Here is a 6096-nt window from a genome sequence, read left to right on the forward strand (position 1 = left end):
GCGCGCGCACGCGGGGACCCCGGGGCGCCCTGCCCCTCCCCCTGGCCCGGGGTCCGGCCGGCGCGCCCCAGTCTCCGCTGCCAGGGGCTGGGATTTAAAGGGACAGGAACTGCGTAACGGGAAGGAACCGGGCACCGCGAGCGCACACCACGGTCGGGAGCCGGGAGGAGGCGCGGGCGCTGCAGGCAGTGGAGGGCCGCGCGGTCCCCACCCCGCCAGCTCCGGGGACACACGCACCGCGGCCCGCGCGGGCCACGATTTGACTGAGAGGCTCCTGCCAACCACAGGTGGTTTCTCCCTGTGACACAGACTCCTCCCTCTTTCCGGGCCGCTGGGGGTCCCCAGGGAGGCGCTCACCTCCGAAGAAAACACACCTTTAACGAATAGCGTTTAGCCCCTCTATAAATTAATAGAAAGTTGGGTCACACGTTTGCATCTTGGAGCAAAACCACCGCAATTCCGTGGGCCCTGCGTCCTGGCCAACAGGTATTCCCCCCACCCCCGACACAAACACACTCCAGAAGCTGTCGCTCTTTGGGGTCGCCACTCTGCAGTTACTAGGTCTCTCTCTCCACTCATTACCCACCCCCACCCCTACCAAGAGATGCTGTCAGATGATTGGACCTCAGCGTCCTGGGACTAATTGAAAATGCATTTCCTGGACCATCAATCCGAAGACAGGAGCCCACATCCCCTGCCCTCCCGGAATGCATGCAGGGAATGGCAGCGGGCAATGCGGTGGGTTGAGGAGGAGGCGTCTGCATGGCTTGACAGCTGTACACAGTCGGGGGTTAGTCTGGCTTGGTGGTGACAGGTGCCCCAATAAGCCCAGGTGGTGGGGAGACCCAGGCTGGAGGCAAAAGAGGTGCAGGGTGGCACTGGCAGTCATCTGGGGTCACCAGAGAGCTTCCAGAACCCCAGATTTCAACCCCAACCCCAACTCCTTGTCCTAGGCACAACATACTCAAATGGCAGGCTTCTCTCTCTCCCCAAAGACTTTCAGAAGCTGCCAGTTCCTGTTCTGTGTCCAAGGTTTTCCAGTCACTCCGGTCCCTGACTCAGGGCTCAACTTCAGATGGCCCTCCAAATGCCTATGGCGGACTTCTGGGTACATCACATCTTGGACTTGACTGGAAGTTAGCACATAGCCCGCCATCACCAAACAGCACACCCATCAGCCTGTGATACACCAGGAGGGCAGAGATCTCCAACCTCCCAGACTTACTTTGCTTCTGTGTGTTTCAATGTGTTACTATAAATGGAGTGTGCCCTTGTGTGTTGAATCTGTTAGCTATTCTGAGGGTGTGGTCAAGTGGTCCACAGACTCATCTTCTTTAGGCTGGGATTCACATCCTGCTTCCAGATTCCAGGCTGTGTGGCTTTGGGTAGCTGCTTCATGTCTCTGTGCTCAGTTACCTGACCTATAAAATGGGGCTAGCTAGCAGTTCCAAATGGAGCACGGTGAGGATCTAAGGACCAGGTAGGTAGCCAGCATCTAGTAAGGGTGTGGGAGTAGGATTGCCATTGGGATTGTGATGGGATGCTCAGCCCACCACCTTCCCCTACACTGCAGGAATAAGCCATGCCTGGCAACACACTGCGTCTTCCATTTTGTTTCCTGCCCCCTTCTGCTGACTCTGCAGCCCTTGCTCACACAGCCCTGCATGGCAAACATTCCCTCTGGTAAGGGATGATGGCCTCCAGCCAGACACTGGGTACCGCTACCCCCAACCACACAGGCCTTTTGCTCTCTGCCATCCTGCCCAGCCTCCCCCGAACCTCCTTCTCCTCTCCTACTGCCAGGGTCGCTCAGGCACTGTGGTCTCCAGAACAAAGACATTTGAGGCGTGTTTGTGCAGTTTGGAACCGATCGCCCCATAAAGTAGGGCTGGGAGGTATTGATTGCATTGAAGAGGAATTTTGCCAGAGTGATTTAAACACAGTACCACCCAGCAACTTAAAACAAGAGCCAAGGGGGAGGCAAAGCTGCCCTCGCAAGCAGGATTCTGCAGCCTCTCGCTGGGGATGAAACCAGGACCTCGGGTACTCATGTGCCAGGCAAGGGCTCTACCACTGAGCTACGGCCTCAGTCCTCCGTGGACTCTTTGGGTGCTGAGCTTGGCTGGAAACCTTGCCTTGGGTGACCTCAGGTGGAATCACAGACTCTCCTTGTCTAGAAGACCACCTGGCCCCCAGGACAAGAGCTTTGCTAATGAGGAAATAACAGCAGCCGAGCTCCCAGCCTCCATATCTCTTTTTTGTTGTTTTGCTTCTCTTTCTCCATGCCCGGAATGTTTTCTGGTTGTAACTCCATGGTGGTGGGGGTGAGAGGGGGTGGTGCTCTGCCTCCTCTATGTAGAAGTCGCCTTTTCATCTCCACACGAACCTGATCATCTCCTTGAAAGAACTCAGCCATGGGCTGAGTGGGCACCGGTAGAATGCTTGTTGGGTATGCAGGAGGCCCTGGGCTCAGTCCCCATGACTTGCTCATCCCAGGAAGAAGGTGCTAATTAAGTTAGAACTGAGAACTGGCTGGAAATTATTTCAAACTGTCAAGAAAGCACCTATAAGATACAACGTTTCAGGCCTGGAGAGATGACTCTTGCTGAGCAACCGAGTTCCCCCTCCCCCATCCTCCCTCCCTGGATGGCTCTCAATCAACTGTAACCCCAGCCCCCAGTTCCTGGGACTCAGACGCCCTCTCCTGGTCCCCATCGGAACTGCACACATACGGAGACTCAGATACACACACACACACACAGATGCACACATACACAAAATAAAAACATAAATATTTTAGAAAAAAAACTCAGCCATCATCTAGTGCCCCCTGTATTTACCTTGTATTTACTCTTCACCCCCAAAACAAAGTCTTCCCTATGAATGGTCCTAAGGTCAACCCTCCCCCACCCCTAGGTGGGTTCTGCCTTCCTGTTCCCTGACTGGCTTGCAAGTACAGGAGAAGTTAGCCTCGAACTCTGGGGATGTGTCTGGAGCTCGGGACAGCTACCATGATGTGAAGAAGCCCAGATAGTGCATAGGCAAGAAAAATAAATAAAGAGAAAGAGAAAGGGACGCCCAGAAGCATCCAGTATCCAGGGAGTGCCGTGCATACACCCCATCCTGGGAGAGAATCCTCCAGTTCCAGCCTCATCGTTTTTAGTCTCTGAATGAAACAGATCGTTTTAAGCCAAGGGTCACTCAAACTCCAGCTTTGGTTTTTTTGTTTTGTTTTGTTTGTTGTTTTGTTTTGTTCTGTTTGCTACCATTGTTCTTTGTTGTGTGTTTGTAACACAGCTATGGCCGTCCACTTAGGATGTCTGCGACTCTATATCAACACTGATACTCTGATGAGCTAATTGAGCAGATCTATTAGCTCACAAAGCTGAAGTCATTTGACACTTGAGTGCCTTAAGGTCTCACATAGCCCAGGCTGACCTTGAACTCCTGGTCTTCCTGAAACCTGGCATTACAGGTGTGTGCTGTGCACATGCCTGGGTTGTGCTGGGGAGTGAACTTCTTGCATGCTAGAAAGAGCTCTGCTGACTGAGCCCCAGCCCTGCTATGTTACTTCCACACCAGTGTGCGAGTCAGTGACTGGGCTGTGGGCCAGCCCTAACCAATGACCACCGGCCAGAGGGCTTATGCAATGGTTATAGTCTGTTGCCCAAAGTTCTGAGTCCCAGAGTCCAAGGTCAAGGTCCCAGCTGACTCAGTTTCTCACTCGCCTCTCCCCCTGATTTCCAGTCATCTCCATTGGAGCTCGAGTCTCAGCCTCTGAGTCCTGCAGTCAGCCTCCAGCCAGCTTAATTTCTGTGCTCTCTGTGGCCTCCCTTTCTGCACTGCAGTCCTCTCCTTGTCGTAAGCACCCCCTGTATGGATTCCTGAATTGTGGGAGACAGATTCAGCTTGGGTCAGTTAAAGCCCCAGGTCCATTCCTGGTTCAGGAACCCCAGTCCAAGGAATAGTGTCTTGCCTTGGGACAGCAGGAAGAAAGTGACTGCTTCTTTAGTGCATCAGGAAGGGAGGACAGGCAGACAGTGGTGGCGCACACCTTTAATCCCAGCACTTGGGAGGCAGAGGGAAGCAGATTTCTGAGTTCAAGACCAGTCTGGTCTACAGAGTGAGTTCCAGGACAGCCAGGGCTACACAGAGAAACCCTGTCTCAAAAAACCAAATAAATAAATAAATAAGGAAGGGAGGACAGGACTAGGTCAGGATGGGCAGTCTGTGGATGGCATGGTTGATTTCGAGTTGACAGGGATGATGGTGGTGATGATGGTGATGGTGGTGGTGGTGGTGATGGGGTATTAGTTTGAATGTGTTTGGCTCATGGAAAGTGCTACCATTAGGAAGTGTGGCCTTGTTGGAATGGGTGTGGCCTTGTTGGAGTAGGTGTGTCACTGTGGGTGTGGGCTTTAAGACCCTCATCTTAGCTGCCTGGAAGTCAGTCTTCCACTAGCAGCCTTCAGATGAAGATGTAGACCTTCCAGCTCCTCCTGCCCCATGTCTGCCTGGATGCTGCCATGCTTCCCGTCATGATGAGAATGGACTGAAGCTCTGAACCTGTAAGCCCCAGTTAAATGTTGTCCTTATAAGAGTTGCCCTGGTCATGGTGTCTCTTTACAGCAATGGAAACCCTAAGGCGGGTGGTGTGGTGATGATGCTGGTGGTGGAAAGTAAGCTTATGCACCTGACTATCATCAGTCAGTAATTTACATTTGCTGTCAGATCTAATCCTAAAACAGCTTCATGGAGCAGGTATTGTTGTTGTTCCCATTTATAGATGAGGAATCTTGAGTCTTAGACAGGTCGAACCATTGGCCCAAGGTAGACATGAGCTAACAGCAGACATCACAGCCCGGTTTTGTATCTACCGCCTTCCTTCTGTCTCCTGTGTCTCCCCCTGGGGAAGGTGGGCATCGCAGGGTGGAGTGCATATTTGGATAGTTAGTGGATTGTTACATAGTGATTGCCCATGGAAGGACTCCCAGGTCAGGGAATTGCACCTTACCCTCAGGATCCCAAGCCCCGTACAACTGACAACCGGCTTTTGCAATCTACTTTCTTTCTCTTTCTTTCTTTCTTTCTTTCTTTCTTTCTTTCTTTCTTTCTTTCTTTCTTCCTTCCTTCCTTCCTTCCTTCCTTCCTTCCTTCCTTCCTTCCTTCCTTTCTTTCTTTCTTTCTTTCTTTCTTTCTTTCTTTCTTTCTTTCTTTTTTGTTTGTTTTTTCGAGACAGGGTTTCTCTGTGTAGCCCTGGCTGTCCTGGAACTCACTCTGTAGACCCACCTGCCTCTGCCTCCCAGAGTGCTGGGATTACAGGCGTGCGCCACCACCGCCCAGCTGTAACCTACTTTCTGTTCCTCCCAGACAAAACCACGACCCTGAGTTAGAGATCTTTGCTTTCCCTGTCATTTAGCAACCTGGGCTGGTTAGCTTCGCCTTGCTTGCTTCTGGACTTCACATGAGTGGAAACACTCCAGACCCCTCCGCTCTGCCCAGCACTGTGTTTATGGTTCATCTGCATGGCTGCGCCTCCTGGCTCACATAGACATTTGTTTCCACTCTCTAGGACTGTAAAAGAAAAACCACTATAGCCTAGTGCCCGAGGCAGTTAACATTTCCAAGCAAAAAGGCTTATTTAAGCTGGGCAGTGGTGGTTCATGTCTGTAATTCCAGCACTTGGGAGGCAGAGGCAGCAGATTTCTAAGTTTGGGGTCAGCCAGGTCTACAGAGTGAGTTCAAGGACAGCCAGGGCTATACAGAGAAACCCTATCTCAAAGAGAGAGGGGGGAGGGGGGAGGAAGGGAAGGAGGAAGGAAGGAAGGAAGGAAGGAAGGAAGGAAGGAAGGAAGGAAGAGAAAAGGCTTGCTTAGCTCGAGACGCAGGTGCAAAGGCACAGTGCCTGCAGCAGCTGGGTTTGGGGAGGATCCTTTCTCTCCGCAAAGGCGCATGTCTATGCATGGGAGAGTTCACACCGCCAGATGTGGAGTCAGAGAGACTCCCCTCCACAGAGTACAGGCAACGACTGTCCACTAGACATCACCTGCCAAAGGTTCTGCTGCTTCCCAGAAGCCTCACCTGGGCACTGAGCCT

This window comes from Apodemus sylvaticus, chromosome 21, assembly GCF_947179515.1.
Source record: "Apodemus sylvaticus chromosome 21, mApoSyl1.1, whole genome shotgun sequence".
NCBI lineage: Eukaryota > Metazoa > Chordata > Mammalia > Rodentia > Muridae > Apodemus > Apodemus sylvaticus.